General features: G+C 38.7%; 1 protein-coding gene across 1 annotated transcript in view; it reads right to left on the reverse strand.

The window, feature by feature from the left end:
- Positions 1-23,971, reverse strand: part of CHN2 (chimerin 2) — a 163,293-nt gene that overhangs the window by 138,238 nt on the left and 1,084 nt on the right. The window lies entirely within an intron of this gene.

Consider the following 23,971-nt stretch of genomic DNA (forward strand, 5'->3'; position numbering starts at 1 on the left):
AAAAAGCAAGTACAGTTGTATTTCAGTGACTACTCACAGAATCAAGCACTCTTAGATGTCAATGAATACTCAAAATTTTTTGAATGAACCCTGCTATCATCTTCTGTTACATTTCAGTCAATATTTCAGGGACAGAAGAATCACTGAATATTAGAATTTGTATCTATCTGGACAGAATTCCAAAATTTCCGAAAAAATACGAGATTGGCATTCCTCTAGGCATATTCAGGTACATTCCTATTTTTGAGTCAAAGCAACCTACGTATTTTTCAGACACACAAGAAAATAGGACCAATCCATGTGGTCATTTCAGTAATAAATTACACAGCTATTAAGTGCTTACCATTTTTTTTACAACTGTTAGCACTTAAATACACATGATCTAATGCCCAAGCCAGCATTTCAGCTATGCCTCTATGAACAGCAATAATACCATTTAAAATGAATAGCCTGCTATAGTCACAGAATGCATTATTGAGCATATAATGAATGAAACTGCTCACACGGATGATGGTTCCTCCTCTATCCTTCCCTCCCCTCCACTTTGGAAATAAATCAATAGTGATGTGATAACACATTGAAGATACACTGAGAAGCATTAGTTTGGGCACAGACTTTGGTGAGTTTTACACCAGAGTTTAGACATGGATCAAACAACTGCTTTGGCAGCAAGAACAACCCAAGTTGCGAGGAAAGGCAGTAACTCTGAAAAATAGCTGCATCAAATTAGTAGAAATCTCACAGAATTATTTGTTCCAAAGACATCATTCCCTCTTACACTGAGATGTGGTAAAAATCACTGCTCTTGGCAAAGCCTGATGCCTTCTCAACCAGAACCAGGAGACAAATACTCTGTGGGTTTTGGATTTTTCCCAGATCAAAATGTTGGAGTACTTGAGAACAAGGTTTCAGTTTGGAGCCAAAACTGATTATAATGCTTAGTAGAAAGCAAGTGGCAATTCACTTACCAAGCTGCCACATTTCAACATTTTGTTATAAAGAATTAAACTTGCAAATTTCAGCATGACTGTGCAGTAGAAGTGAAAAACAAAATGATAAGCACTACCAACCACAGAAAATTTGTGTTCAAACTCAGATTCAGCTCACTTAGCCCAAGCCATCTGATGCTGTTCTAAAATCATTGGACACAACTCTTAAAAGAAATGAGTACTCTCTTTTACCAAGTGATGAACCCTCATGTCAAATACCAGGGAACACAGATAAGAATGTTTAAGCTGTTAAAAAGCTGGAGCACAAGGCTCCAGGAGAGAAGAGAAAGGAGGGAGGGACCCAGGGAGTTCTGTCTGTGCCAGCCTTTCTTTGTCCACAGAGAAAACCCAGTTAATGACTATTAAATCACAATACATGCCAAGGTACTCCAAAAGATCTCATTTGATAGAGGAAAGAAGCCAACATTAAACTGAAAACAAGTACAACAAGGAATGGACTGGGGAAATGAATAGGAAATTTAAAAAGATAGCCCATTATTTGTTCCCAGAAGCATAGCATAAGATGTTGGATACACCAGGCATGTCCACCATTGTTCACATGATGTCTTCGTTAAGAATGTAATTTAAGTTTTTGTGTAGAATACAATATGCAGCCAGGACAGATAAATGAATTTCACATCACCCAGCTGAATAGTCTGCAACCGGAAGTAATACAAAAATTAAGATCGTACAGATTGCTTCCAAATACTTCAACAAATATTTACACATTTTAGAATGCATATATTAAGTTCATGAAGAGAGAATGAAGGCTAGTAAAGTTATTTAAAAACCATTTAAAAATGGTAAGAAAATAGTACTTTCGGAACAATGGTAATACATCTGCTACATGTCAGTGCATAATACTGACAGGGTAGAGTTGCTCACGTTTTGCAGTAAGAAGGCAGCCAGTGCATGCAGTCCAAAGGATGATTTACAAGTGTGCTCTGTTATAACCATAAAAGGAGGAGAGGAAATCTAATGGCCAGAAATAGAACCACTGTAAATTAAGTAGGGGCAAAAAAATGCTAGAGAAGCACATGATAAATGAAATGGTAAGTAAAAAGATGGGCAAGTAAAAACAAGGCCAAAGAATGGAGAATCAACACGACACAAGGGGGTATCATGCAAAAGCATTCTATAAAGGATGGTGTCAGGCATGAACTGACTGCTGAGGTCAAGGAACTCCAGATTCCTGTCCTAGCACTAACTGACTCTCTGCAAAGGAAATTAAATTATTTCATCTTCCTATCTTGCTCTGCAAATCAAAGGCAATGATACCTCCCTACCTACCTACCTACCTATCTCTTGGACATGGCAACAGAGAATCAATCAATGTCCTGATGGTGCTCAAACACTGTGTGTTAAATCCTAGCTCTGCTCAAGCCACTGGGATTTTTTAATGCTGACTTCAACAGCGCCAGGATTTTTATCTACAATTTGCTATCAAAAATGTTGGCTGTTATTATTTAAAAGGATTTTGAAGCCTTTATGCTTAGTTACTTCACAAGTCAAAATTGCTCAGTCCATAGGTCAGGAAACAAGTAGGGATGTGGAAATCCCACTCCCTTCTTCCTGACTTGCCTACTGCTGCTTGTGAGCAAAAAGTCAGGATTTGACCTGAACTGACAGTTCCGCTTTCTGTGTTAACAGAGAAGCACCCAGTTCATTGTTACACAGCTAAGATGGATCTTAATGTTAGCACTAATAGAAGGTTTTCAGATGCAAAAAGTTGGCATTTCTATATTGCAATTTTTCCTAGAACAGCTATTCTTCAATATCTGCCCCAGAGAACTCATTAAAGATACATAAAGGAGAAGGAATTAAAAAAGAAATACAAGATCAACAAAAAATATTTCTTGCTACCATTACCCTTTTTATTAGACATTTCAAAATGTAAAATAAGCTGTCAATATTAACATTATGAATCTAAAAACAAACATTCAGAAAAACTGAAATTACAGACAAAAGGCAAAGCAGTTTCCTATGTTAAACAATGCTGCAAAATAACACTCTGCTGGCACTGTTACTGGGAGATAACTTCATGCCAACATCATGGCTTCTCCATATGTCAGTTAAGAAGACAGAAGTTGTTAGTGAAAACTTCCAGAGAAACCGGGGGGGGGGGGGGGGGGGGGGGAAGGAAGGAAAAAGCCTAACATGTGCGAATTTTTTTTTTTTTTAAATAAATAATACCTCTCTGGAATATAGGACATGGAATCACAGAAGTGTTTAGCTTGAAAAAGACCTCTAAGATAAAAGCCCAACCATTAGCCCAGCACTGCCAAAGTGACCACTAAACCATAGCCCTAAGTGCCACATCTACACAGGTTTAAATACCTCCACTTCTTTGGACAGCTGTTCCAAGGCTTGACAACCCTTTCAGTGAATTAACTTTTCCTAGCACAGAATCTAAACCTCCTCTGATGCAACTTGAGGCCAAGTTTCCTCTTGTCTAGCCCTTGTTCCTTGGGAAAAGAGACCGACAGCTTTCCTCCCTTAAAAGTATTGATCTGTGTTGTCCAACCACGCTTTGATCCTAACATCTCCAGTGCAAAGGTGTCAAGAGTATCTCACCCAAAATTTGTGGAAACCCTGGTTCATTACAAAAGTTCTCCTCAAGACTGAAAGTAATTCTTATTACCAGTTTGAACCTCAGTTTGAACCTGTGCTTGTCAGATATGCTACTCTTAACATTTGCAAGCAGGAAAACCTGAAATAGAGAACTACCCCAGCCTTGCAGCAGTCACTGCAATGGAGTGCAAATAAATTTTATAGTACAATGAAGCCATCATCCCTTTGTATCCTTTTTAGCTTGGGAATTGAATGGTATTTTTATTGAATGCAGATCTTACAATGGTCAAAGGCTAATATTTTATAAATCACTCTTCATGTTTCAAGTGTATTTGCAAAGAATTAAGAAAGAGCTTACATATGTAAAAATAATAACCAGGAGCTTCAGTAACAGTATTTATCATTCAACCAAGAAGGAAAAGCACAGCTTTGCTGTGGGGGAAGAAGGCATCAGCTCACACATTAGCATAAGCCACCAGGTTCTGTTTTCATATGTCCCTGTCATGATCAAATGGTTATGCAGTCCCTTCCCACCCTTACAGCAAGGGTATCTGCTGTATTTCAATTTTTACAAATTTATGTTCTGTTACTTCAAGATGCTGCAGCTAAAAGCATGTCTAGACAGAGAAATGTGGCAGATTCTACCTCTGCTGTTTAAGCCAATGCATTTTCAAGTCTTAAAATGTAGCTACTGTGTGATAGACTTTGATGATGACAGCTGCTCATAAAACATCTGGAGTGAGAAAGTGCCAAGTCTGTGTCTTTGGTTTGAAGGTGATGATAATGTTGTCCTTCATATTTGTGCTGGGCTGATCTCTGTGCAAACTCCATGTGCTGCCTGCAGTGTCACCTCTTAGAGGAAATTCATAAACCAGCACAGTGGACTGCTTGTTTTGTGACTAATTTGACACCAGCAGTGGCAATTACTTCACTCTCAGTGCTAAGGTCCCCTTTGGGGTGCTTGCAGCTCCCTCCCTTACAAACTTCTTTGCAGCAGCAGATGCTTTCTAGCTTCTGCCACTGACCTGTTGACCTTGCTCTGCGCTGGAAAGCTGTGGCAGCACTTAACCTCCAAATTCTTCTTCTAGTATATTTGAGGCAGTGAGGAGCCTAAATTCCCTGACTGATTAAATGTCTTCCATGAACATAAGGTATTGGCATCATGAATCAAACCAGCTAGTAGTGTCTAACCTGGCCCCAAAACTGGCATTCTTGTGGAAATGAATGGACGGCTTTAACAACAAATCACTTTTCAAACAGATATAACTGAAAGTTATTTCAAATTATGGATGCTTTAATTTAGATATGTCTAAAAATATAATTACCTATTATTGTTATGGGAAGTTTCAAGATTAAAGGGAAAAATTCTGACTTGAAATGACAGGAAGCTGAAGTTTCTCAGTATTTTAATTACTCAAAAAGTTTATTAATACTGATACTGTTTCATTCACAGATATACTTCAAACTCTAACAAATACATTTTCCCCCTTTTTTCATGTATGTAACTAATCAGACTGAAAGGGATCACATTCAGTCACGTGTACAGATACAGTAAACCAGCTTTCACATTTCTAGAAAGTTGAGTCTCAATTTAGTTCCAAACTGACAGTCGCTGTTTTTCCCACAGGCAGCAAAACTTACTGTAATTCACTACCCAATTACTATTCAATTTAAGAGGGTGAAAAATCTTAAAGACATGATGTTCCTGTAGGTTTATGTGGCTGTGAGACTCAAAAGACAGGGAGAACTCAAATACTTTAACACCACTGATATTGTTAGAGAGCAAAACCCCACTGGGGATGTTCTGGAGACAGACAACCCCTGACGGGCTGCACACATTTCCTGACAGGTAAGTGCATATACAGCTAGAGACTAACAAAAGGACAGGGTGACTTTCAGCCAACCAAGCCCAAAAATACAGAGGGTACTTCAAGAAGTAGCTTACAGATTGAGGAGGAGGTGGGAGAAATCAAGGAGGGCTGCAGGGAGATGGATAGAGGGGAAAATAGCACATATGACGGGAAGGCAGAAAGGGACAATGCCTGGAGTATTACAGCTGGATCTGGTGTCATAGCAGTGCATAGCTTAGAGCACTCAGGATGAAGAGGGTCAAGATGCTCATCTATTCACAGAATTCCTTATTTTAGTCCCCATTCCCCACGCTGTCCACCAGAAACTCCCCAGAAATTGCTGTTAGGACTAAATAGTTCCATTCCAAATCAAAGGCTAGAGGTGTGTTTTCCCAGACAATAAACAAACACTGTAACAATAACTGGATGAAACACACAATTCAAACAGGTAATGGAAACAAAACAAGCACAGGCTTTATCCCCATGATCAAGAATATCACACAACATTTAGCTGACCAACTGAGACATGCTGTCACTTCATTTTGATGATGCAATCAGCCCTACACAGCTGATCCATGTACTGTGTAGAGACCTGTTGATAGAAGTGATGTTCTGCAAAGCAGAAATGTGTAGCCATATGGAGCTCATTGCAAGAATGAGCCTCTCTTTACACTCCTGGTCGAATTTCTCACATATCCTCATTATCTGTTATTGAGCATTTGCAGGGATCTAATATTCTGAACCACAGAGCCAATTCCACTTTTACTGTTCTCCAAAGCATTTCTACTCAATCAAAGATACTTTAGAGACATAAGTGTAAGTGGCATTTCCTCCGTGCTGAAAAGATTTAAAAGTTTTATTTTTTTCCAACTATTTTTTCCCAGAGTTTAAACTACTATCTGTGTCATCTCTGAAAGTCCCTACATAGATACTTGATTTATGCGTTGTTTCTCAAGATTCAATGGGACCAAAGTGTTTCATGTGAATAAAGATTTTATGTTCCTTATTTTACTATCATGTCACTTACGACTATCATGCATCTGAAAACTTAAACTTACCAAGTTACTGACAGGTTAAAAAAAATGTTTGCAGGATGTGCTCAAGTTAGAGGAATCTGTTTCCTAAAATGACACACTCTGATAATCTCTCTGCTCTTAAAGTAATCTAAGTGTCGATTGCAAAATATTTCATGTATGAAAGAAGTTATTCATTGAGCATTTAAAAGCTGCAGTTGAAAAAAATCTCATGGTAAAATATACCCCCAGTAAATGTTATTTATCTAAAGCTGCTCAAGAGACAGTTTGGGTAAAAAAAAGAAAGCAATGCTGCAAGGATTAATAATTAACCAGTTGCTAGTAACAGCTTTATTGAATTGGAAAGACAAACTGTCAGCTGCACAGAAATTCACAATATTTTTATCACCCAGGTAGTATGAAATATTGAACCTGAAAATTGGCACTATTTCTTCAGGCAGAAAAGTTTTCTTGGCAGTAGCCCAAGTTAACACAATAGGTCACAGAAAATCATCACTTCCAGTCTACTGTTTCAAAGGAACATGGGAAAAAATATAGAAAAAAAGACTGCATCCTTAGAAGAAAAAAAAAATAAATCAAGTCTTTTCATGTGGACAGCAAAGCAGGAGTCTAAAATGTTCATGCATGAGTTCCCTTTTCCCTCCTTTATTTTTTTTAATCCTTTGGTGCTATAGGACTATTGCCATCTCTGTTTAATAAGCACATTTCATTTAAATAGGTTTCTTGAGTTCCAGCTCACCCACCTAATAAAGCACACAGTGTTTCAGAGATGTGGTAATATTCTAAGCACAAACTGTGTGATTTTATTTTTTGCAAAGTAACATTACACCATACAGTTGATAATTAAATCTTAATATTGATGTCAACAGTAGCCCATGAAAATGTGCACCTAGACTCTCAACTTTGGAATTTTATGGCTTATCATCACTTGGTGGTAGATACTCCTTAGCACCATTTTTGCTTTGTTTGTAATACAGAATATTGTTCTTTTTTGGTTTTTTTTCCCCTCAGAAAACTCCCAGTATGGGCAGCTGTGCTGAAATTCCACAAAACAGCTGAAGATACTCTATTCAAACCTAAGAATGGCTCAGATACTAATGAATTAGCAAAATCCATGTACAATTGATAAAGTTAATATTGCTTCTTACATGAAAGAAATGATACAGGCACCGAAAGATTTTATAGTTCTGAATGAGGGGAGGGAGGGTGGGGAGCAAGACGAGGAGCTGAAGAGAAAGACCAGGGCATTTTGGAAAGTCTCTGCAAGCAAAGCTGTTAGAAATTATCAACATGCCATGAAAAGCGTATGAAGAGAGAGAGAGAAAGCATATTTAAGGAGAGGAGACCATTGCTAAGCAAAGGCCATATGAGATTTCTGCTTTTCACTGTCAGCCCTGCTTCTCAAGCGGTGGCGGCTGCCAGCTCACAGAAGGACAAGACGAGTGCCAGCGCTGTGAATGCATGGCAGCAGGAAGGGCAGAGAGCAGGAGCAGGCAGCAGGCTGGGACACCACCCCTCTCTGGCAGCATCAAGATGTTCAGCCTGCTCAAGCTGCCTCCTGGGTCTTCACACTGTGACCCCACTCTACACATCTTCCCCAGGCTAGGGATTACCCTGAGCAAGGATTGCCATAATCAAGGTGAAAATAGTGAGCAAGGGCACAGGGCTTGCTAAGATGGAGAGGAGCCACACAGAGCATGGCAGGTGCATTCAGGAGGAACATATTCCCCAGGGATATGCCTCAGGAAAGGGAGAGGTGAGGACTCATCATCCCAGTCAGATGGAAGCCTCTGGGGTGTTACTTCTGCTTGTTCTGGAATAGACCTCCCTAGTCATTCACTGCAACACATTTCAATGACATCTTTTCCTTAGTTAACATAGAGCCACACCCCTTACAATCATATTTTAAAAGTATTCTTAAACTATAAATAAGCAACCTGAAACCATACACCCTATACCTCTTTGTGTCATAGGGGAACTGAAAGCAACTGTGAGCAGCCAAGAAGAGGTGCTTCTCAGAGAGGGATATTTCCAGGCTGCTCGGTCTCTGCACATTACTCACACAGCTGAACTATTCTCTTCCAAGGTCTAAAAATAAATTTGCTTTCAGATAAAGCTCAGTGTTGTAAATTTCAAAGACACAGAGGAAGGTTCAGAAAGTCAGCATGGAAAAAATTATATTATCATAAAGTGAGCTCACATTTGAAGTTTAAAGAAAAAAGTTCACAGAGCAAGCACTTCTTGCCTGGAACAGGTTAGATCAAGATTAATGGCTGGGTAATGTGACAGTTTCTGAGTACATGTATATGTATCTGTAGCCTACTATTAAATTTAAACAAACTGCATCATTCTGGTTTAAAGAAGAATGTCTGCTCATTGCTTCATCTTTTCTGAAATTCTTTTACCTTTTACCTTCTTTTAAAATATTTGCAAATCACTAATCCTGCTCGGTTTCTCTTCCCTTCGAGCAGCAGTGTCAGTGATGTCTTATGATGCAATCCAGTCACCCCCACACTTCTGACTCTCTAAAAAGCTTTTTCATCAAAAACAATACCACAGCTAAGTGACAGGACTTTACTAAACTTGTGTGGACCACATCAGTCCACACTTATTAAGGCTCTTCACTAACACTGACTCCTCAGACGGATTTATCACAGTCAGATATGATAAAGACATGCTCTTTTAGGGGAGCATTCCAGATTCTTCCCAGAATAAAGTTTTCCCACTTTGGTTCCAAAAAATGTATGTCTAATTGTACAAGCAGTCTTGCTAAACCATCTCCATCCAAATTCCAAACTGCAGTAGCTCAAAACTGAGATCTCCTTTCCCAGACTCCCTGGGTACAAAGGCAGCTTGACTGACCCTCAGGCAGCCACAGGTGCTGGAGCCAGCAGCATCACATCTGAAGAGACAGTTTCTGCTGGTTTAGAGTCTGATAAAAACAAACAAAACCCAGCTTTGACTGCCTAGATTCTACACTTAGAATTATTCTTCTTGTCAAGAACGATTACCTGCTCCCTATCTATGATGAACAGACACACGTGCTTACAGTCACACTCAGTTCTTACAGTCTGGACTATTTAATGGGTTTGTGACTGTAGGTAGTGTTGATACACATACCAGGTGATTTTGACAGGACTGATAAAACCTCAGAAATCTGATTTTTAAGTCACCCTGGAGGATACATTAAATCTTGCTAAAAGGAAGCTAGCTAAATGGGGAAACTAAGAGAATTAAACCCTCCCAGGTAATATGGTAAACAGGGATACCATGCTGGAGGCTGAGTGCAAATACATGCCACATAGCAAAAAAGGATTTGGGAAAGTGGCAAAGCAAGCCAGTGTAGCTGAACAACAGGGTATGAGAGGCTGTAAGAAGCAAAAAAACATGCTTCTGAAAGCTGGAGTCATGTCCAAATGAAGGAAGTATTAAGACTCATGACTTATTGCTGGCTAAATAAGTAAAAAAAAAAAAAAATCAACCCAAAACGAAAGCAAACAAACCACAATCGGGTAAGTCAAAAGACAGCTTGCGAAATGAGTATAAGAAGACACAAGAACTAACCACAGCCCCTTTTTCACATCTGAATGCAAAACCTGTCAGTCTGGCCAACAGATGATCAAGCGATAAAAGCAGCACTCAGAGCAGAAAATAAGTATTTTGAGCTCTGCATACAGGGAATCCAGAACCAAGAGAAGCTGCCATGTCAGAACTTTTCTTTATGAGGTACTGGTTGGATCATACATTTTAAATGGAGATTTCAGTGGAAAAGGCTACAGAACGAACATATGAACAATAACAATTTGCACAGATCAGAAGATACTATGAAAGCATTCCTAAGGAACTCATGGATGAAACAGCACTCTGAGTAACAGCCTCTTTTCAGACTGCCTCAGAATCAAAGGACTGCAAAATGGCTTACACCATGAACGTTTTATAAAGGGCCCCAAGAGAAAGCCAAAAAAAAATCCGGCAGTCTGATATTTGAACTGGGCAAATTGGTAGAAACTATTAGAAAGAATAGTATTGGCAGACACATGATAAAATGTTATATTAGGCAAGTCAACACAACTCTCATTAAAGCATGAAAATACCACTTGAGAAAAAGAAAAGCAAATACTAAGGAAGCAAAAACACATCCTAGTTTCAGTGGAATAAATATAAAATGCATCCATCACATGATGACTGTTTCAATTTCTGGTCCATTTTTATAGGATTACCTGAGGACAGGAGAGGAGAAATAATTGTGGATGACCAAGGATAGGTAGGGTATCCCAAACAAGGATTGGTCAAGTACCCTCTGACTCTTCAGGCTGGAAAAGAGTTGACTGTGGCACAACGATAAAGGGCTTTATGCTGCTTCAGATTTCACACATGTATAAAATTTAATTTTCACTGTTTAGTCAAATAAAAGCGGTATGGTGTATGAAATAAAATTAGCCATTACGAGTTCAAAAGCAACTGAAAAAGGCATCTTTTTGTGCATAATACATTCAAAGTCTGGAGCTCTTCTTCACAGGATGTTCAAAGTTTACATGGGTCCACATAACAACTTACCAAATTCATGACATCAAATACAAGAATAAAAAATATATATTAAACTTCAGAGCCCAGCTTTTTGTCTCAGGAAGTTCCCAAGCCACAGATTGCTGGATGCCAGCAGAATACCCCGGAAGAGTTTACTACACACTTTTTTCCTATCCTTATGCAGCACTGGCTGGTGGGAGCAGGTGGAAGGAGGACACGGGGCTGTAGCTGAGCCTGTGGCCACGCAAGCAGCTCTTCCTACACAAACAAGCTCTAGTGGCTGTTCTGGCTGCTGTGCTACAGCCAGCTGCCCAGCATGGGCTCATATCCTGCAAAGGGACCCAGAACAGGGAAAATAGAATGGTGACAAAGTCATCTTGCAGGAATATTGTTTGTCCCCCGTCATACTTTTTCAGCTCATCTACCTTCTGCTACATTTATTCCACTATTTCCAAAGGCAGGGAGAGCAAGGACCAGCATGAGCAGGACATTTTCACAAAGTTCTGTGAAGGGCTGGAGATAGTCTCTTCATACTTGTATCATTGTAAGGCTGATTTTTATATTCCTCTTACTAAGCCTGTCCAAAGAAAAAATATCCCTGACAATATAAACCCAACAGTAGAACTACAGATTCAGACATTTAGTAGCAGATCTGTTTTGATTCCCTTTTGCACTGACAGGAACTGAACACTGCTCTGACAGGTCAACTAGTTCTAGAACTTAACTTCTCATAGAACACTTAAAGCCAGACTCTCTGATGACTCAGCTTATTTTCCCCAAGATTTGGTCCTTTAGGATTACGGATTATAAAGACTGGTTTGTTTACTAGGCAGAAGGGTGGAGGTCTGGCTGTTTTTGGAGGAGCAGTGAGATGAAGACAGGTTGGCTTAAAATTTGGTTTGGTTTCAAGTAATAACCTCACTACAAATCTCTTTTTTTCTCAGTATTTCAGAAATCTGGTCCAGGCCTGAAGGTGAGTTTCTCATTCTTTCCTAGAGTTCCTTCAAATGAGAGCTGGCATCTCCCATTACATGGACTGCAGGCTCCAATAAATCACAGGATACAGTAAACTGAGCTGACTACTGAGTCTTACCCATAAGATCATATTTCTTTAAGTTTGTCACAACCTGGCAGGTAATCAGAAAGAAAATGCCCTTGCTCCTGAGCTTATGGGAGCCCTAGATATACAGAAAGTCCTGAAGTCATTCCTGCTTGACATCACACAAACAGACTCAGTATCTGCAAGCAAGATAAACATATTCATGGTGGGAAAAAAATCTGTTAAAATAAAATATGCAAATGCTTTCAGGCTTGCATGTCGTTGATATTTTGGAAAGGTTTTGTGCGCCCACGATGTTTCTCCTTTCAAGGATGGTAGGGGACATGTCCAAATCGTTACCTCAGCAGCTGCTATTCCAAATGGCGCTCAACAGCCGCAGAAATGAACAGCACCAACTTCTTTAAGTACGTAGCAGTGAATAAATCTGTTCTGAAATGTTTACTAGGGAACAATCTGATCATCAAGGATGTGGAAAGTCAGCATCAGACTAAGTAACTGTTAGAACATAAATCCATGATGACACTGTTCATGTCATTGACATTTCTTGCAGTTACTTAACTGGTTTAAACTTAAGTCTACCTAACCGCAAGCCTAAGCATAGAAAAGCTTTACATCTGGAAGAAGAGAGTATATATGAGAAAGGAGGAATAAACAAAAAGAAATCTATCTAAATTTTACTGACACAAAGCATGTTGTAAGCTGATTTAATAAAAGGAACCAAAAATGTATAAGACAAATTAGGACACACTGTTACACAAAACCAAAATAAGGTAAACAATAAGAATGGGGGAAAAAATACATCCTTTATATGAGGCAAAGTTACCAATGAGGTCCAAGGAGGGACCTCAATTCATTCGCTGATGAACAGAGAATGTTTCCTGAGAAATCTTCTATTTTTACTCCATCTAGACTTTAATTTTTATTCATGATAGTAGCTGAGTGTTTTCATTTTTCTGCCTAATTTCTTCCCAGTTGTGAAACAGGTTCTGTGAAGATTAGTTAAGTATTTAACTAATCTTCATCACAGGGTGATGAAAAAGAGAGTTTTTAAAGAAATCCTGCCGTTACCAAGCTTTTAATTATATATTATAGTATTTCCGGTACTTTTGAAGTTAATACACTTCTTACAAACCTTAGACAGTGATGGAGTTTCCTTCTATAAAACACATCCCTTTTAGACAAATTTATGTACACTTATGCTTTCTAGATGCTTTGGACGCTTTCAATCAATACACTACTGCCAGGAGTCAGTGTGCCATTTTCTAAAGCTGCTTAAGAGGTAGAGCTGAAAGCCTTTTCCTGTAAAGTGAAAGTAAATTACACTACTCAGTTACACTTACAATCATTTTATATTGAGTTTTTTCTTACTTAATTTTTGAAAAGTCTATTTTCATAAGCTTATTATGCCTATTGGTAAGTCAAATAAATTCTTTTTAAAAAAATCAACCTGAACCAGACTCTCCCTCATTTTCATCATTTAAGCTACAGTACTTGCCAATAACTGTGAATAATATAAATTTTAAATTACACTTTCAGTGAATGTATTTATTACTGTCATATCTGAGCAAGAGGAAGCAATTGTAATACCAAGTGATGACACACACTCATCAAACCAAAAGAGATCAAAGGATCTAAAACAAACACAAGACAGAAAAGGTTTTCCACGCCAAAGTTCTCTGCAGTGACTCTTTAAAGACAATGTGCCTCCTTCTTCTTAGTTAACAGAATTAAAGAAGAAATGGCTCATGGGGGGCAGGGAGCAATTTCCTGCTATTTTCCTCAACATTCTCATTCCTTTTAGTTTCTTAAACATACACACACATTTGGATACATGTCCTTAGCAAAAGTGTGCCAGTTCTTCACCATTCTGACTGTAGTTTACACACACTACCCTCATGCTCCTAGCATTTTTCAATTTACAAGATTTTTGTTCCCCCAACAGGCATTTATTCTATATTTATAAAGCTACTAACTTCTCTGTGGCTTTTTCACCTGATCTCTATATAAATGTATTGTCAGCATAAATGATACAGTATTAATTGTAATATCCTGTTCAACAACATTCAGCAAAGCAGACCTCCAGTCCTGACTGCACCTCTCACATGCCTATGAACACCTCTAACTAATAATGACCTGTTTTGTTTAGCAAGGTTTTTCTCTGAAATTAATCATCTTTATCTTCATTTCATCCTTTTATAGTTAAACCACCATCTGGGCTAAACAACACAAAACTAAATAAAAGAAGAAAAAATTCCTTGAAAATGGCAGGTTCAGTTTTAAATTTCTGATGCCAGGAATGCATTCTGTCTGAAAAAAGGGAGCAATGAGCTTTCAAGAACATATGCAGCAGAAAGGAAAAAGAAAGATGAGAAGCTTAACGTTACTCAACAAATGAGTATAATTAATGCTGTATTTCTACACCTTTTAAGTCAATGATCTACATTACTATAACATAACTGAACAGTGTTCAGGAATAGCTGTTCCAGAGTAACTATTCCATAATAATTCCATGTCTGAAAATATTTTTTTTTCATTATAGCTCTTACGACCTTTTTTCAAAATAGCTTTCACGTGCAAACAAACAAACCTGTACACATCTGCTGTATTTTGTAGTGCTAGAAGAAATCACACACTATCTGTTGATTTCTTAAGTTGCCAGTGCTTAAAGATTTACTGTTACAGTAATCATTAAAAATAATACACTTAACTCTGGTTTTGCACTTATATTTCATTTTTTCAGGTTTATTTTTAAAATCAATGGTATAAGGCAATTTAATGGATTTGGGAGGAGAGTTTCATGGGTTTTCTTTCTTGGAGCTTATTGAAGGAATTAATCCATCAATTCTGAAAGGAAATAAAACAACTGTTTAGCAATGTGCAAAAGCACGAGGCAGCCATGCTACCCAAAAGCACGCCCAGAAAACCTCATGTATTCACAATACTTCTTCAAATTGCAGGAGAAATCACTCAAACTGCTATAGGGAAAGCCACCACATTGGTCACTCCAGGCACTGTGTCGATGGAAATGCAGCTCTTGGAGAGGTCCATAAACCCCTGGAATTTCGTATCCTAGAAATACTGCCTCACATGTGTACCTGAAATGCTACCACAACACAGGATAATTCTTCACTTTGACAGTCAGCTGTTGGTTCAAGTGGAGGAAAAGGGGCTATAACCTAAGCTTTTGTGGCCAGGGACTGATGCTATGCCTTAGAGCTCATCTGTTCATGTGCTCACTCAGAAACACCAGGTAAGGCCTGAACCCAACATTCAGCATTTTGCATCAGGCTCTCTTTCTCCCATGCTTAGGTGTACTCATCTACTACCAAAATGACCAGCAATTCTACATTAAAAAACCATACATTTCTACCCTGGTAAATAACATGGGCTGATACAGCAACCTGCGTTGTAAACAGGGTTCAGGATCCTGATTCTTCTTTTTGTACAACCAAAATAAAAACATATCTATTTTTTTGTCTACATAACTTTGTGAATTCTCACCAGTATGACATCTACTTACCTCCATCCTCCTGCTCTCTTTATTTCTCAATGGCATACTGATTTAATGCTGGTTTTAGTGTCATAATGGAACAGGAGAAAAAAGCATGCCTGTCAATCACTATTTTCATGGCTTAATATATCTTCCAGCCTTAAATTTCATCCATGACAGCAAGTTCTATTTCATTATTTATATTTAATCTCTAAGCTTAAGCAAAATTTCCAACATACACCAATATATTAGACATGAATGAGCATGAGGAAGCTTAAAATTGAAATTTTTCTATCCATTTTTTGTTAAGGCATCAAAGGGTTCAATATTCTTTCAGTAAATTCATTTGTCAACATGAAACATTCTAACTACATGCTTCAGATTGCAAAATAAGACAAATAGAGAGCTATCACATCATGATGCTAAAAGCTGTCCATAATCTTGGTTTGCCTGGCAGAAGATCAGGAGTTATGGAGAGTATGCTCCCTCAAGAAGCAGGTATTTATAGAAATTACATATAATTTGAGTCTTGTACATAATCCTTGGAAATTCATCACCAATGAACTGACATGTTATATATATATATATAATGTAAATCAACTGAATATTAAATAAGTTATGTACTTGGATGAGTGGAGTTTTACCAGATACCTTATAATAATTTGTCCCATCAAAACAGCAAATGCTACTTTAATGGAAACTGGATAAAACTACTCAGAAAAGCAGCTACCCCAGCCAGTAGCTGCTGATTTACTAACTCAATGAAGTGGGAACAGAAGGGACCAAGCAGCTTGAAGGGTCAGGACTTAACACCTTGTCTTCATAAAGGGTTTTTCATTAACAAACCAAATCTTTAACAAATAATTAATTTAGCTTTATGACACTTCTGTGCACTACAAAAATTTGATTGCAACATTCAGGTTTTTTGTAAAGCCCTAAATCTTGGAGCTCTGAGGAACCTTATATGAAAAATTCTGTTACAGCTCTTGAAAGTTCATTAATTGCTAGCCTTAATAGTGGAATCAGAAAGAATGAAATGTGATCCAGCTGTAGCTGGATCGTAAATCCAGCTGGTTCATGTATTCATAAGGCAAAGCAGAAGAGGGAAAAAGCCTTTCAATCAAAGCAAGAAAGGGAGATTGAGACAAATTTATATACTTTTCAATACAGCACATGATTAGTAAGATTTTCCTATCAGGTCTCCATGTAACGCAGGTGCAGGTTTTGGTTTTGGTTTAAACCTGCTAAACATAACATCAACATTCCATATTTCAAACTCACCCCCAGTTTTTTGTCTCTTTTAGGAGCCCTTGGCTTTAGAACTCAGGAGCTAGAAGTGAAGGTGTGCTGATTCAGCAGCAGTAACTCTACCAGCTCTACAGATAAGAACGGCAACGACAGGCCAGATCAGTAGATTATCTCTCACAGTGACTATCAGTGGATCCATAAGGAAGTGTTAAGGAATACAGCAGCTTTATAGCGTACATATTTCACCAGCTTCCCAGCTTACATACAGCTCAGGGACTTCAGGCAGAGCTGGTATCATTGGGCTTAACAGCAGTAGATGGATCTTTCTCCTGTAAAGTTATCTAAATGTGCTAACAGCCCAGGTCAGCCACCAGCATCTCTAATTTTCCGTGCCAAAGAGGTCCACAGTTAATGTATGTCTGTTCTAGGAAGTGTCTAACCCTGAACTCTTGCTCAGAAGACAAGGTTTACTATTAAGTTATACATGCTTACACACATTGTAACTGCTTAAAAACGGGATATACAAAGGCTAGCACTGTCTGTGCGGCCACAGCACTGCAGAATATGCCAAAATATCACAGTGCTACATGCACAGAAAGGTAGGGTTCAACCACACAAAAAGCTCCGCTCAACTGGCTTTAACAGCAACCATATCGATGCCTTGGAGAAGCTGAAAACTGAGTATTTGCCTGGGTCTCTCACGATCCCTCCATCCTTTCCTCTTTCCCTTGGGGCAATCTGATCTAGTTTCTTGGGGAATTAAGGTGGTATCAGTGCAGCTTCACACAGCAGAAAAATATTACAGCAGATATCCACGACTTTTGATGGCAAACAATGCTGAAAGAGCTCTTGGGCTTCTTTTGCTTTTGACCACAGCACATGTCCTCTGGCACACAGCACACTGCTGGAGGAGAACTACCTTCTCCCAGGCAGAACTACTTTCTACCTTCTGCCTGCCTTTGCAATGGCTGTGCCATACACCTGTACATGACGTGTACTTGTCATTTTTCTTCCTTGCCATACACAAAGCCAAACATTTAACCAATTGATCTGTCAAGATAAGACACATTTTTAGCAATTAAACATCTACTCAACAGCTGAGCCTCACTTACAAACTGAGGTCTCCATCTCTTCTAACATCCATTTTTGTTCCGTGATGAAATAAGAAGTGTAACACCATAAACACACGTCACTTTATCTAAAAGCTACAAGTGATGTTTAAGCAGCCAACAAGAAGATGAGAAGGAAGGAGAGGAACAGCTACATGACAAGCTTGTAAGAAGAAACTGAGAAATGTGACTTGACACACAGGTCACAGCAGGTGACACGTGATTTACTGACGGTAAGAAAGTGCCCACCTAGTACTTTCTACACTGTCAGAAATAGCACCATACTGGAAACACCTTGTCCTGTGAAATCGGACTGCCTGATAAAGATATCCTCAGAACAGATGTCTTATTTACTAAACTGATTCTTTTGTGATGACCTTGATCAATAATACCAGAAGCAAGGCATGTGATACTTGTGTATTCTTCTGAATTTTAAAAACCCTTTAACCTCTCCTAACCTTACCAAATACATCAGCCTGTGCTGTCAAGTTTCACTGGCAAACTTTGAAGTGTGTTAATGTTATGAGAACACTATTGCAAAATCAGTTTCCTGCTGCAGGGATACACTCACCCTCCAGCCCTGGGATTTGGACTATTGCTGAGTAAAACAGGGTGGTGAAACCATTATTGCTGAATTCTGCATGATTCACAGTTGGTAATAACCACCTTCAAATGCAACATTCAAATTTACATTCTCATAATCAAAGGTCAGAAAAAGACAGCAAGAATGGGTCATTATTCACAGCAGTTAAAACTACACATTTACACTAGATACTGTATAATTCTTAGACAAACTGTGACTACACCTGTAAAAAATGTGATATATCTAGAATTAGAGATTTATGGCCTCTTGTATAAATCCTGCTACATTTGCCTGCAACAAAAGCTTTTTCATGAAATATTAATGTGCCATTCCTGAACACAGAGTTCTCCAAATATTTAATCTCCTCAGTGTCTCTTGCTTTTGTAGAAGAGAAGAAAGAGTGACAACAGACTGCCTCCCCAGCATGGGAACAGCTTCTGCCAGCATTCAATGTTGCAAGCGAGGTCAATCCAGCCAGTGCTGCCCTTTAGCCAAAGGTATGTATATAAACAAATCAACTTAATTTTTTTTTTGTCTAAAACACCAGGTTTAAGACTTACCTATGTACCATAGTAGCCAAATTATTATAATTTCAAGTATTTCAGACATTATGGGCATGGGGATACAAGAGGACTCATTATAACACTCTCCAATGTAAAAACATTCCTGTCTACAGTCACTCAGCATTTGGCATATGTAAGCTTCCTTAGGACCATCAAACAGGAGGCAAGAACTCATCAATAGAACGGATATCCAAAAAGGTCATCAGCATGACAGCATGAAAGACTGTTCACCTGATCCTCTACATATGTCTGCGAGACAAGCAGATCCGTAAGAAAAATAAGACTTTTGGTTTACAGAGCATGAGTGCTTACAAGCTAAATTGTGAAGCAGACATGCATTGTACCAGTTTCCAGGCTATTTTATTCTCAATAATCACAGCCTACATGTTCAGTAACTAACTGTTGAATCAATCACTACATCAGAATGGAGTACTTTCTCATTTTTCCCTTTTTAATTTCTATTATTTTTAATAAGAATGGTGAGTTCTTGGTAATCATCAGATACAAAAGACTTCAGCTTTAATTTAGAGCAAGAACACCCTGGCCAGCAGAAGCTTGGCATGAGGAACAGAAATTAAAAACCCCTTATTGCCTTTTTAAAAATCAAAAGTAGCACCTTATCAGCATAATGACAGCATGATTTAAATAGCTTTCATGTGCCAGTTTCACAACACTATTTCTATTAAATCATTAAGAATAAACATCTATTTTCATTTACTAATCTTTTTCCCAATTAGAATCTCTCTGAATCTATGTACAATAGTAATTTCATTTCTTCCCACTTGCTTGCATCTTAATTAAAATTGGTCCATGTTGACTTTCATTTTTATAATATATCCTGCCTATTTCACATCATAGCACCTTCATGACCCCCAGAGAGTCATGAGCCTTTAATATTTTATTTTGACCTTGTTAAGTTACTGGAACCATCAAAGATTTTTCTTCTCCCCTTGATAAGTGTTTTTTTATCCTTCTCAAAATGTAGATGGTGTGTAAAAACACATAGTTGAGGACTATGCTTTCTTTAAACAACTCATGCTCACTTATTAAAAAACTCCAGCAATCTGTTGCCTTTCAATTTATTGCAAGTATTAGTTTATAAACCATAAACTTAATTATTAATTAAATAAGGATCACTGCTTAAATGATACTTAAAGGCCTTTTTCTCTGAGCTTCAAGACAAAAAAAAAAAAGTTTGATTTGCAATAAAAAAAAACCATCAAAAATCAGTGACTTGACTTTATAACAGTCTTCTATACAGTATCTGAGTTTACAAAAACAGGGGACTGGGGGGAGAAGCAGCTGTCTTTTATTAGAGCAGTGGACCCAGCTGAAAAGTAAAAATACCCTGACAAAACACACAAGCTCTTCTCCAGGCCTGTAGCAGAAATCTTGCCTATGTGTTTTAACTCTTTCACCTGCTCTACTGACAGGTATTACTCAAAATGCTAACAAAGCACATGAAGAAGCACCAATTCAGATGGGAAGCAGAAAGATGCTGAGCCATCCCTTCAGCCTAACACCTGCAAACTTGTCTTTGGAGCTCAAAGAAAAACAAAATACTGGGTACACTGGCACATACATTTACATATTTGCCTTGGGTCTTCATCCAAATTCTTGCAGTGTCACCGCTCTCACAGCACAGGCTCAGGCAAGGGTTTTGGCACAGTCTGAGTCCTGCTGTCGGAAGCAGCCTGATTACACACTGTCATTTATCAGGCTTGTACCTGCATTTACCTTTAGTGTGGACCCTCACCTGACAGCCAGCCCAAGCTATCTAACCTATCCACCTGCTGCTGAGTATATCTGCAGAGGGTATCTGGCATAAGACCTCTCAAGCAGAATGGCAGCTTTATAGGCAGCTGGGATTTATGGCCACTTTGTACTAACTTTGGATGGCGTAAAGAAGTACAATGCCTAGATATACCACTGCACAGAGCCTAGGTGGGAAACATGCTGCATTTGTTGCTTTTTTGAGAAGCAAACCAGGCACAGCCACAAAGGTCTCTTCACTCAAGCTTCTATTTACATTCCAGAAAGTCAAGTCTCAAGTTCATCAGTTCTGTATAATAGTATTTGGCTACTGGGTGGAGGAAACTGGAGGCAGCTAGTAACAGAGTGGGAGAGGGGGACTGTTTGCCAGGAAAAAGCTGAGAAGTTTCAGTAACAGAAAAAAGTTTTTAAAAAGAAAGATTATAATGAGTGAGAATAAGGGTCGCTACTAAGACAGGCAGTGGCAAGGGAATGTCTATTTAAAGGAGACTGCAGCATGAAGGAAAGCATAAAAACATGCACAGTTCTCTTTAGAGGATAGGAGAGAAAGAAAAGATGCTGGTGGTGGTTAAATCAGCACTTCCTCTAGGCAGAAGAAAAAAATTTAGGGGTTTGCAATGAATACAGCTAATAGATCACCTGGGTATGAGTTAAAGAAGAGATTACAGGAAAGTAAAGTGGAATTCCCAATGGAAGTAATTATAATTTCAGCTTTTTATATGGTGTGCAGATTTATCCAAGGTCCAAAGAAGAATATGTAATGTAATTGCTTACCATGCCCCCTTCTCCCCCCAGCATATTACCCCTCTTTCTCCTCCAGCCACTTCAAACACGACAGTTGGTTTTCAGGGCAGCTTAAGTTCTGTTACCAAAAGCAGAGAGCTGTATATGAAGAAATACAATACAAATACCCGTGGCTCTCCTGTAGATTTTGTTACCGGTGAGTGCCAGCTTACTGAAAAACGTCCTTCATAGGCTTCTGTCAGATGGGGCCTGTAACAAGTACTTAATACTATTGAACCTATAATTAGCAGCCTCACAGTGGCTCTTGAGATGAGTACACAGACCACAGACAGAAGCTCTGAAGGAGGGACTGATCCTCCAGCTGTGAAATCAAAGGAGTAACAGCTTCCTAAGTATGAGTACTTGCTTTACCATTAGTGGATAGTTAAAGTCGTAGCTCTCCATGCATGTTAGCTCCCCATCTGTACAACAGCTACAGCTCACCACCCTGCCATGACACTGGGCAGGTAGTGCTCATAAATAACCACTCCAGAACAGAACCAGATTCTGGCCTTTAATGTAGACACAAGTTCAAGTGCAGACTATAAATCCCACTTGCACATTTACAGAAATATAAGTGGGCAAGCAGAATACCTACACCATAAAATTCTTGGGCAGCTTCCTCACAATAAATGTATTTGAACTGTTTAATTTTCTCATTGACAGGAATTGGCAGGAATTGAAGCAGAAATGCTCCATCACAAATGGTCACTTGTAGTAACACATTCTCAAGCTTTGGCAGCATTCATAAGTAGTGGTGGAACTGAGTCCTGCAGCGTGGTATTCTGCTATCAACCTCAAACTTCGCTTCGTTTTTCTATTAGTAAAATGTATTGTGGTAGTACAACCTTCCCTCTTCTGTGGAATAGAAATAATTATATTATTTGGAAATCTTCATATCAGCAACCTAAGCATACATATAAATTCTACCAAATTAAATTTTAAGGCAAGACTGTTTGTTTAGACCATGTAAAAAAAATGCTGTAAGACTTGCTGAGTTCCGGGAACTTAAACCACAGCCAGCCAGAATACAGCTGCACATACTCAGATATGGTGTGTCTACTAATATTGGAAACTTTATCAGGCTGCAGCAAATTTAACTTCTGGTTAGTATATGCATAGAAGAAATATAGATTGAATAAACTGGAACAAAACCAAAAACCACTCCAAGGTCATAAGTTATGAAAGTCAAGGGCACTCAGTTGCTTTATGGAGTACTTGACAGTATTTATTAGTTGTACTACTGTGGCACCCAAGAGCCCCAGGCATGGGCCAAGACTCAGCTGTGCTCATGCTTGCAAAAATACAAAACAAAAGATAAACCATAAACCGTTGTAGGCTGTAGCTAAGGCTTCATACAAAGCAGGGTACTGTCAACTCCTGATACATATACATCTTTTAATGATGTACAGCTAAAGCCCAGACCTCAGTTCATTGGCTGGATGTTAATTTTGGAGCTAGAGTTAGCTGGTGAGCAGGAGGCCACCTGGAGTTGGATGACATCAACTGCTCACACCAAGAATGTGCCTGAACTCCCACTCTTCCCTGCATTTCAGGTATTTGAACCAACAGCACAGGGTAGACATATCTCTCAGGTCACAAGACAGATCCTGAAGCCCAGTTCAGTCAAGCCAGAGGGGATTCAGAGGTATGCATTCAGCATCCTCCTGCAGACACTGGAGCAGCATGCAAGAAAGACCATAAGATTCATGGAGCAAGGGAGCTACACACTTTCTCCAAGCTGGGAACATGCTTCTGCAGCTTAATGGTTAAAGCACCAAGGAAGACAGTCATAGGTTCCAGTCTGGGCTTTTAAAGTTGTTTCTGGTTTTATCACATAACTCATATGTAAAAACATACAAATGATGCATAAAATAAAACCACATTGCCCAAATGAGTACCTTCACTAACAAGCCATAAAGTTGGCTGGATTCTTGCTTATTTTCATTCTGGTCTTGCAACTCTTGCATCGTGAGTGTGAATACAAGGCAGAATTTCTCGTGCCTACTTCTTTCAGGTGCTTTTGAGTCAAGTCAATACGGGCTCGCAATGTTTGTGGTTTTTTGTTCAAACTGTTAAAAAAATGTTTTTAGGACCTAGTTCCTTCTTTAGATCTCTTTGTAAGTGTTGAACGCTGGAACAGTGGCATAGAATATGTTGTGTAAGTTACATAGTCTTTTAAAAAAATGTAGTTGCTCATTGCCCTTTACATTTATTTATATTTTTCTAGAGTTGTATTGATAGTCAGAGGAACTTGTCTGCTGTTCACAGCACATATTGCTCTGTTTAAGAAACGCTCTTACAAAATCTCAGTCTGGCACCTCAAATAAAACACTAAATCACTAGTTCCTTGAACCCCAAAGTTGTTCATGCTTCTATTTACTCCTTCAG

Source organism: Corvus hawaiiensis, chromosome 1 (genome assembly GCF_020740725.1).
Source record: "Corvus hawaiiensis isolate bCorHaw1 chromosome 1, bCorHaw1.pri.cur, whole genome shotgun sequence".
Classification (NCBI taxonomy): domain Eukaryota; kingdom Metazoa; phylum Chordata; class Aves; order Passeriformes; family Corvidae; genus Corvus; species Corvus hawaiiensis.